Genomic DNA, 11,186 nt, shown 5'->3' with positions numbered 1-11,186 from the left:
TACAGGAGACACCCCCCCAACAACAAGATATAGATCAATATCTAGTTCAGTCACAGTTACCTAGACTCTCGGAGGAGGACCGTGAAAGCTTGGAGGCTGAGATTACATTAGAGGAAATAAAACAGGCGGTTAAGGCAATGAATCCTGGGAAAACACCTGGCCCAGATGGCCTAACGGTACAATATTATCAAGTACTGTTCCATATCTTAGGACCATATATGGTAAAGTTATACAATGCATCAGGTTTGGATGGGAAGCTGACGAGAGATACACTTACAGCCCATATCTCATTAATACAAAAATAGGGTAAAGACCCAGCTGCATGTGGCAGCTATAGGCCAATATCCCTATTAAATGTGGATTTAAAAGTATTGACTAAAATTTTAGCAAGTAGATTGGCAGAATTCCTCCCAAACCTAATACATCTGGATCAAGTAGGCTTTATGTCATCTAGAGAGGCAAAAGACAATACCATAAGAATTCTCAATTTGATGCAAGTAGCAAAAGAAAAAAAGATCCCTTATGTAGTGCTGAGTACGGATGCAGAGAAGGCATTTGATAGAGTGGGATGGCCTTTTCTGTTTTCCGTACTCAGACACATTGGATTGGGGAAAAATATGTTAGAGAAGATTACTAGGGTATATACAGAACCGATAGCCAGGGTAAAGGCCAACGGGCTATTATCAGAAGCCTTTCCAAAAAGAAATGGTACCAGACAGGGATGTCCCCTGTCACCCCTTTTGTTTGCCTTGACGGTGGAACCTTTCCTGTGCAGAGTTAGATTGAACCAGGATATTGAAGGGATAGAGGTAAAAGAGAAGCATTATAAAGTAGCTGCTTATGCAGACGATTTGTTATTTTCCTTGACCAAACCGGGTATTTCACTGCCAAACCTACTACAGGAATTTAAAAAACTTAATGCCATGTCTTATCTAAAAATTAACTATGGAAAATCAGAGGCAATGGGCGTGGGATTATCCACGGCCCAAATCAATCTATTGAAAACCAGTTTTGGTTTTAGATGGAGGGATGAGGCAGTGAAATACCTGGGGACTTACATACCAGCGAAGTTAAGTCAGGTGTTTGACCTTAATTTCCTACCCCTTTTGGCAATGACTAGGAAACTACTTAAACAATGGCACGGCGGGCTACACTCTTGGTTCAGTAAATGTAATTTATTGAAAATGATAGTGCTACCAAAATTTTTATATCTGGTGCGTGCATTGCCGGTTAAGATACCGAGTGTTTTTTTTAAGACAATGCACTCTCTTTTTTTGAAATATATATGGGCCCATAAAAGACCTCGCATAGCACGCAGAACTTTAACGCTACCGAAAAAAAATGGAGGCCTTGCTTTGCCGGACATTCGAGCTTATTATTACGCAGCACATCTGAGTAGGATATTGGATTGGTGGCACCACTCGGAAAACAAACTATGGATACAAATTAAGCAGACTCAAACAGAGATAGACCTAAAGAGGGCGATATGGGTTTTCCAGTGGTTACCTAAGGAATTGAAACATCACCCAATAATAGGAAACACACTACGGATATGTTCGCACCCAAACATATATAGTAAATTAACAAAGAAGGAATCACCCTTATTCCCAATATTAGGGAACCCACAGTTTACCCCGGGTTTAGATCCTAGAAGTTTTATACCATTGAGAGAAAAGAAACAGGAACAAGCTTCATTATTCCTTATACAAAATAACTGGGTTTCAATTAGTAAATTATTGGAGAGAAATGGATTATACAACTTGCCTTTTTGGCAAGCAGTGCAATTACATCATTTCCTGGATTCGATACAAAATCCAGAGAGGTATAGTAGAGCATTAACAAAATTTGAAAAGCATTGTATAGAACCAGGAAATTTATCACATACATTATCAATCTCCTATGATTTACTGATGAACCCAGAGGAGCAATTTAAACACCCGTGGGTGGGAAAATGGGAGAGAGATTTGGAGTGTGAACTAATTGAGGAGCAGGTACAGAGGATAGTAAGGTTAGCCTTTAAGCCAGCTAGATGTACCAAGACTCAATAAATGAACTATAAGTTTATGACGAGATGGTACATCACACCTGAGAAATTACATAATTGGTATCCAAGAGAACCCAGTGAATGCTGGAGATGTAAAAAAGAAACAGGCACGCTGATCCATATCCTCTGGACCTGTACAGAAGTAAAACCTTTTTGGGGAAGAGTAAAAGACATAATTCAGAAACTTACTGAAAGCAGAATAGAGGAAAAAACAGCCTTTTTTCTGCTACATCTATCGGATATTCCGATAAAGAGATATTAAAAAACTCGATTGTACCATACCTGGTAAATAGAGTAGAGGAAATAAGGAGAATGGAAGAGTTGATTGCAACTTCTCAGAATAGGAAGGGAAAATATAAGAAAATATGGGATGTGTGGGGCCAGTTTATAGTCTCTGAAGAAGGGAAGCAACTTATAATAGGATAAAAGCAGCCCGGAAGAGCTTACTGACTGACTCGGTCATTCGCCATGGATGAATGAGTAATTTAAGGAAGGGGGAGGGGGGGTGGGGTTTGTTTGTTTTTTTTTTGTTTTTTTTTTGGGGGTGGGAGAGGAGGAGGGAGGGAAGGGGGGGAAAAGAAAGGCAAGGGAAAAAAAGAGAAGGAATATAAGAGGTTAAAAGTGGAAGATGAAGATTAAATTAAGTGTTAAAAAGTTATGTAAATTTCACATGGAATGTAGATGTATGTTTTTTCTTTTATGAAGATTCCTGAATAAAACTTATATTTGAAAAAAGAATGTTTGTATTCCATACAGGAGAAGATCTCATTCTGCTTCTCAGAAGTATGGTCATTATTGACCATACTTTCAGCATATGTGCAACAGTAGCATGAGGCCATACCTGGACCCTATAGAGGTTGCACAGGCAGTCCAACTTCTCCAGGATGGCACATCAATTTGTGCCATTGCCAGGTTTGCTGTGTCTCCCAGCATAAACTCAAGAGCATGGAGGAGAATCAAGGAGAGAGGCAGTTACTCTAGGAGAGCTGGACAGGGCCATAGAAGGTTCTTAACCCATCAGCAGGACCGGTATCTGCTTCTTTGTGCAAGAAGGAACAGGGTGAGGACTGCCAGAGCCCTACACAATGGCCACTGGTGTCAATGTCTCTGACCAAACAATCAGAAACAGACTTCATGAGGGTGGCCTGAGGGCCCGACATCCTCTAGTGGGCCCTGTGCTCACTGCCCGACACCGTGGAGCTCGATTGGCATTTGCCATTGAACACCAGAATTTTCAGGTCCCCCACTGGCCAAGTTGCACCTCAGTCTGTTCAGGAGCTTAATGATGCCCTGGTCCAGATCTGGGAGGAAATACTCCAGGACACCATCCATCATCTCATTAGGAGCATGCCCCAACATTGTCTGGCATTCATACAAATACGTGGGGGCCATACAAACGACTGAGGACCATTCTGAGTTGCTGCAATTAAATTTCAGCAAAATGGACTCGCCTGCTGCATAATTTTTTCACTTTGATTTTCGTCTTTGAATTCAGCCCTCTGTAGGGTAATAATTTTCATTTTCATCAAACGATGTGGCATCCTTTCCTTCCTAACACATTACCCAGTCCATACCAGTATAGATCCTAACACATTGCCCAGTCCATACCAGTATAGATCCTAACACATCACCCAGTCCATACCAGTATCGATCCTAACACATTACCCAGTCCATATCAGTATAGATCCTAATCCATTACCCAGTCCATACCAGTATAGATCCTAACACATTACAGAGTCAATACCAGTATAGATCCTAACACATTACCCAGTCCATACCAGTATAGATCCTAACACATTACCCAGTCCATATCAGTGTAGATCCTAACACATTACCCAGTCCATACCAGTATAGATCCTAACACATTACCCAGTCCATATCAGTGTAGATCCTAACACATTACCCAGTCCATACCATTATAGATCCTAACACATTACCCAGTCCATATCAGTGTAGATCCTAACACTTTACCCAGTCCATACCAGTATAGGTCCTAACACATTACCCAGTCCATACCAGTATAGATCCTAACACATTACCCAGTCCATATCAGTGTAGATCCTAACACATTACCCAGTCCATACCAGTATAGATCCGAACACTTTACCCAGTCCATACCAGTATAGATCCTAACACATTTCCCAGTCCATATCGGTATATATATATATCCAGTATGATATCTTTCCTGATTGAGATCTGACGTGTTTTCAAAGTGTTCCTTTAATTTTTTTGAGCAGTGTGTATTAAGTGGATAACTTTCCTTTAGCACATTATCAATTGCAGACAGCTTATGAAATCTGGAATTTACCATAACTGCCATTGCAAAGGTGGACTACATGGCCCTTCCATGGACAATTCATGAACTGGCTCTTCAGATATGGATAAGATGGAAGAGTTGGCCAACATTCCAGCCAACAGGAGCTCTGCTATCAGGCTGTACTGAGCTGAGGCTGGTCACAGTTCTGGACTGCAGATCCCTAAAAGATATTTTTCGTAGCTGTAATGTGTTTCACATAGAATTATCAGTTCCTTGTTTGTTTTGGCACTCTCTATCAATTCTCCTGTGTACATGTGGATTCATGAAATGAGGATCCTGAGGTCTACAGTTCATAGAGAAGGTACGATGCTGACCAGGGAGGTCACACTCGGCTTGTTGAGTATTAAGTGTTTCCAGTTTTCAGGAGCAGATCTTTACGTTTAAAAAGAGGAAGAGTGACTCTCTCATATGTATTGTTGATCAGAATCTCAGCTAGTTATTTCCTTTGTCAGTGTGTGATGTACAGAACAGGCAGTGATAAGACTGAGCACTGAGCACACTGACTGTAGCTGGGGGTTCGTCTGCCATGTCTGCCCCATGGTCTTATCTGCTGATCACCATCTGTCTCCTCTACCAACTGACACCAGCTGCTATCTCTCAGTATGTGGGAGGTAAGCTACAATGTTTATTACTATCACAGGATAGAACCGATGTTTTATATATTATTTTTAGTGGTTGGTTATTATGGAATATTATGATAAATGATGGCAGGGGGTTATCCTGGGCTCACCAGGGAAGGGACCTTCATTCCTCTATCATACAATAATGTGCAGTGTGCTAAAGTAAGTTTAATGTTAGAGATTGGAACTTTTTACCTTTTAACAACATCCTACTTCTATGAAAAAGCCTTAACCTCTTGCCGACCATCAAATGCATTTGTACAGCAGCAGGGCAGGTGTGCCTTAAAAGTCACATGCCTCACATATACATCCATGGTGCACCACTTTTCTTGGCTGAGAGCATGCTCACTGAGAGCTGAGCAAGCTGTCATCAGTATCACCATTTACAATCAGGAGCCAATAGGAGGGGCTCCCAATCACAGTAGTCACGTGTGCACTTCTGCACTATCATAGCTGCTGGTTCCAGCATCCTGATTTTAGCTGTGGCATTCTCCTTGTATGTCTGTCCACCTGCAAGGTGATTGATGTGGCCAGTCTCTGGGTGGAGACCAAACCTGATTAAAGCCAGCCAAGCCTGCAGTCTCATACTTGCGATAGCGTGTGTAATACCTGATCAAGCTGTCTGTTTGTCTACCCTGGTTTGCTAGATTGGATTACCTTGTTGATGACCTCAGTTCAGATACCGACTATTCTCTGAACTCTGCCTGGCTTTGACTTTAGATTTTGACCCTGACTATTCTGAACCTTGCTTGTCTGCCAACCACAAGTACCTGTTTGCTTTGCTCAGTTTGTGCATGCCCTGGCGTGGTGGCCAGGTACTGTAGCATTGTGTATAAGTCCTGGGGGCAACCTTGAACCGGTAGGCCTGCTTGCCTTGTGGGAAAGGGGGCTGCTATAGGTGAAGAACACAGAAGCCAGCTATAGTGTCTGACCACCTGCATTAGGGGTAAGCATGAAACACATGATCAGGAACGTCACCTCTACCACCTGTTCAGAATCTTTTAAAGGGGTGTCGGGAGACTGCATTGTGCAAGTAAATACACTCTCTGAGCACTTTATCCGGAACAACTGTACACCTACCATTATCTAATAAGCCAATCATGTGACAGCAGCTCAATGTGTAAAATAATGCAGATACAGGCCAGCAGATTTAGTTAGGGATCATTCACATCAGCAATTAGCTTTTTCCCTAGAAAGAATCTGCAATTCTTCCTGGCAGAGACATTTTGGCCCCATGCACACATCATGTGCCAAAAGCCATGCCCAGCAGCGGTGCAGCCAGTTTGGTCATTTTTAGCAGACATTATTTCAAGGGTTCCCCCATGTTAAATTAGGAGGGAAATATCTTATTGAGGACAGAGGAGAATGGGCAGACTTGTTGGACCCGACAGAAAGGCTCTGGTCACTCAGATAACCGCTTCATACAACTGTTCTGAGATGGAAAGTATCTGGGAATCCACAATGCACTGAACCTTAACCACTTGCCTACCGGGCACTTTTATCCCCTACCTGCCCAGGCCAATTTTCAGCTTTCAGCGCTGTCACGCTTTGAATGACAATTGCTCAGTTGTGCTACACTGTACCCATATGACATTTTTATCATGTTTTTCAGACAGATAGAGTTTTTGTTTGGTGGTATTTATACACCACTGGGGTTTTTTATTTTTTGGCTAAACAAATGAAAAATGATGAAAAATGTTGAAAAGAAAAATCAGTTTTTCTTAGTTTCTGTTATAAAATTTTGCAAACAGGTCATTTTTTCCTTTGGTGATGGGCACTGATGAGGTGGCACTAGTGGGCACTCATCAGGCTGCACTGTGGGCACTGATGAGGAGGCACTGATGAGGCTTCACTAATATGCGGCACTAATGGGCACTAATTGGCAGAACCGATGGGCACTGATAGGCAGTACTGATGAGCACTGATTGGTAGCACAGATGAGCACTGATTGGCAGCACTGATGAGAACTCATTGGCACTGATAGGCAGCACTGATGGGCACTGTTGAGGCTTCACTGATCATCAGGACACTGATGATCAGTCCAGATGTCCCCTTTTACATTAGGCAATTATCGGCTCTCCTCTCACTTTGTGCCAGCAAGGAAAGGAATGCAGAAAACCAGCATGTGTGTTTACATAAGGATCAGCTCATTGGCTCTTTACCCTGATCGGTGATGCCTGTGTCCTAGGGACACAGCTCACCACCGGTAGGCGCACCTGTACGGCAAGAATGGGAGGACATCATATGAAGTCCACCCAGAAGTAGAGCAGTCCCAACTGGCTGTGATTTGACCATATGATGTGCGAGAACCAGTTAAAATGCCCTCTGCCCAGACCATCACATGTAAAGCATTTGTATATTCAAAACAAGTAGTAAAAAACGCTCTAAAACAAACCATCACTGACCTCTCTAGCTGTTAGTACTGTAAAATAATTTATTCTCAAAGATTACTAAAGATTACCCCCATTATCAGTGGGTCCTACACTATCCATGAAAAAGAGATTCAGATTTGGTATTAATTTCTTTTGCATTTGCGTGCTATTCTTTTTTAATATACATGTCTTTTGGTTCATAGCTGCAGCAGCTTTAGAAATACATGGGTATGCTCCCCCAAATTTTTTGCTTGTTTATTATGTATTCGGTCTGACCAGACTGCCGAGGTTGAGCAGCCCTCCCCACCCCCCACACACACCTGTACTCAATCAGTGTCCACTATCAAGTGGATATAGGAGGAGTCCCCTGTAGTGCATTTGCACATCTTTCCCAGCAAGGAGTATTATCTCCAAGGGTTAGAAAGGCTGGATTCATCTCTTTTTCATGGATAGTGTAGGACCCACTGATAATGGGGTACTTTGACGCAGTGGTGGGCTTGAGCACGATATGGCCATATGGTGGGACCAAATCCCCATTTTTATTTATGGACTCTCTTCAGATTTGGTAGTAATTTCTGTTGCATTTGCGCGCTATTCTTTTTTTAATATACATGTCTTTTGGTTCATAGCTGCAGCAGCTTTAGAAATACATGGGTATGCTCCCCCAAATTTTTTACTTGTTTATTACCGATTGTTGTATGCAGGAGTCAACAGTGTCATGCACTAAAGTCAGCTCTTCTGCAGGAGGCTCACTGGGTTGTTCCTCCTCAGCAGAAAAGTCTATTAAATCCCCAATCTCTGGTGGTGTCTGGGGATCGAGATTCACCATCTCCTGTCTGTGGAACCCAGAAGATGTTATCAGTGCTGGGGGGGCAGAGGCTAGCAGAGCTCTGCCCTGTTGTCAGCACTTCAGCTTTGGGAACAGCAATCTTTGGAGTTTCCGCTGCCGATTCTAAGGCATGCTGCTGAACATGTTCTAGCAGTTTCCTGTATGCCCTTTCCAGATGCTGTTCTTTCTTTAACAAGTGTTCTAGATCAGGTTTAGGCTCGGAGACCCCTGCAAGACCGAGCATAGCCTCTCTGTATTCTTGCAGGTCCTCAAGGGTAGGTCCACCAAAGTCATATCCCTCCCAAGAGCATTCGGATGTCCTATATATTTCTGCTCTGCATGCCATTGCAGAGCCTTATACTGATTGTCCAGCTCTATCTCCTGCTGGACCATCCTGTCTAACTTTGATACCCATTGCTCCTGGGGCCGCTCTCCCAGGAATGCCATCTGCAACTCCCGTTGGTCACTGGCATGTTGCCCTGGGGTTGGAAAGCACTTACCCTGGCATATACCAGCAAGCTGGAGGGCTCCAATCAAGAGCTCCACCCAAATATGCTGCCTGAGCTCCGGGTGTTGATCCGCAGACACCGTCCTGGGGTATACTGAAAGGGCGATCCACAGCACCCCCTTTAAACTCTGATGCCAGGTCCATATGTCCGTTGGGACTACCAAAGTCTGCTATCCCGATCTTGGATTCCAGTGGAGGTTTGGATGTCCCAGACTGCAGGAAGCATCCCGCCGCTTGCCACCAATGTGGCGGAACCGGACACTGGGTATCTCCACCAAGAATCTGCTTCCTAAGGTCTGGAACACGAGACCTGTAAATCTGGCTATAGTTACCCCAAGAACTAGGCAATAAAAGTTTTGGAGCAAACCAGAATAAGAACTGTATATTCAAACACAGGCACAAAGAGATATACACTCTGGGACAATCCCCCCTCCCCCTTAGCAGCTAATCCACATAAACATATACATCCCATAATAGGTTGATCTTAAGGCAGACAGAAAAATAGAACAATGGGTTACAAGGCACTTAACAAAAACAAACCCCACCCCACCTCACTATCTAGCAAGGGTCTATGAGACACGCCTACAATATTCTAGCAATCTGATAAGTCAAATTGTTTATCTTTATATATTTCTTGAGGGATATTGTTCAGAAATATTATTGTCCCAAGTGAAAGAGGCCCTTCATTCTTTCAACACAAATCACACATATAAAATCCAGGATAACCGGGGTAACGCCAAATGCTGAGTCCAGTGTGGTTGCACAGCGAGTCTGATTAGTGCAGACCCGACTGGGGTTCTTGGTCACCCTGTGCCCCTAATAGACACAGGGTGACTTACACATAATTGGGGGCCGGAGAAACTGGACAAGTAGTTTCCCAACCTCTCTAAAGTAATTTGGGTTCCACAAGCCCCCCAGCCAAAGTTACATTGTTAGTCAGGTTGAAAAAAGACACAAGTCCATCTGGCTCAACCAATAAAAAACAAAAAAAAAAAAAAAACAGTAATACAAACCCAACCATACAATCCCATATACACAATCCTATTCCCGCAGTTCATGCCCCGAGAGGAAATCAGATATTCCCTGGATCAACTTTACCTATAAATATTAGTACCCACTTATATTAAGTACACCCAGGAAAGAATCCAGGCCTTTTGTAAAGCAATCTAGTGAGCTAGCCAGAACCACCTCTCGAGGGAGTCTATTCCACATTTTCACAGCTCACTATATGGACCCCTTATGTATTTATACATGTTGATCATTTCTCCCCTTAATCTCCTCTTCTCAAGAGAGAATACATTTAGTTCCTCTAATCTTTTCTCATAGTTGAGCTCCTCCATGCCTCTTATCAGTTTGGTTGCCCTTCTCTTCACATTCTCCAGTTCCCCGATATCCTTTTTAAGAGCTGGTGCCCAAAATCGAACTGCATATTCCAGATGAGGCCTTACTAATGATTTGTACAGGGGCAAAATGATATCTCTCTCTCTCGAGTCCATGTCTCTGTTAATACAAGAAATGACTTTGCTTGCTTTGGAAACCGCAGCTTGGCATTTCATGCTATTAAGCTTATGATCTACCAGAACACCCAGATCCTTCTCCGCTATGGATTCCTCCAGATCCTTCTCCACTATGGATTCCCCCAGATCCTTCTCCGCTATGGATTCCCCCAGTTCTAGTCCGCCTAGTATGTATGTTGCATGCATATTCTTAGCCCCCAAGTGCGTAACTTTACATTTATCAACATTAAACCTCATTTGCCACATAGTTGCCCAATGAAACAGTGCATTGAGGTCAGATTGTAAATTGGAGACATCCTGTAAGGAAGTTATTTCACTGCAAAGCTTTGTGTCATCTGCAAAGACTGAAATTGTACTTTTAATCCCAGACCCTATATAATTTACAAAGATATTAAAAAGTAAGGGTCCCAACACTGAACCTTGGGGTACACCACTGATAACCTTAGACCATTCAGAGTAAGAATCATTAACCACTACTCTCTGAATTCTATCTTTTAGCCAATTTTCTATCCATTTGCAAACTGATCTTTCCAAGCCTGTAGACTTTACCTTACACATTAGCCGTGTGTGGGGAACTGTGTCAAACGCTTTTGAAAATCCAAGTGTACGACATCCACAGCCACCCCTCTGTCCAAGTATACCACAGCCACCCCTCTGTCCAAGGTTTTACTTACCTCCTCATAAAAAGAAATCAGGTTTGTTTGACAACTTCTGTCTTTCATGAATCCATGCTGTCTGTTGCTTAAAATATTTTTTCCAGCAAGAACTCATCTATGTGGTCTTTTATTAAACTCTCCAGTATCTTCCCGACTATAGAAGTTAAACTAACAGGTCTATAGTTGATTGGCAAAGACTTTGAAGCCCTTTTTAAATATAGGCACCACATTGGCCCTATGCCAATCCAGTGGTACTATTGTAGTCCTTAACGAGTCCCTAAAAATGAGAAACAATGGCTTTGAAATTACAGCGCTCAATTCTT

Source organism: Pelophylax lessonae (assembly GCF_965119305.1).
Source record: "Pelophylax lessonae genome assembly, chromosome: 1".
Lineage (NCBI taxonomy): Eukaryota > Metazoa > Chordata > Amphibia > Anura > Ranidae > Pelophylax > Pelophylax lessonae.
The sequence above is the reverse complement of the archived record's forward strand: the minus strand, read 5'-3'. Positions refer to the sequence as shown.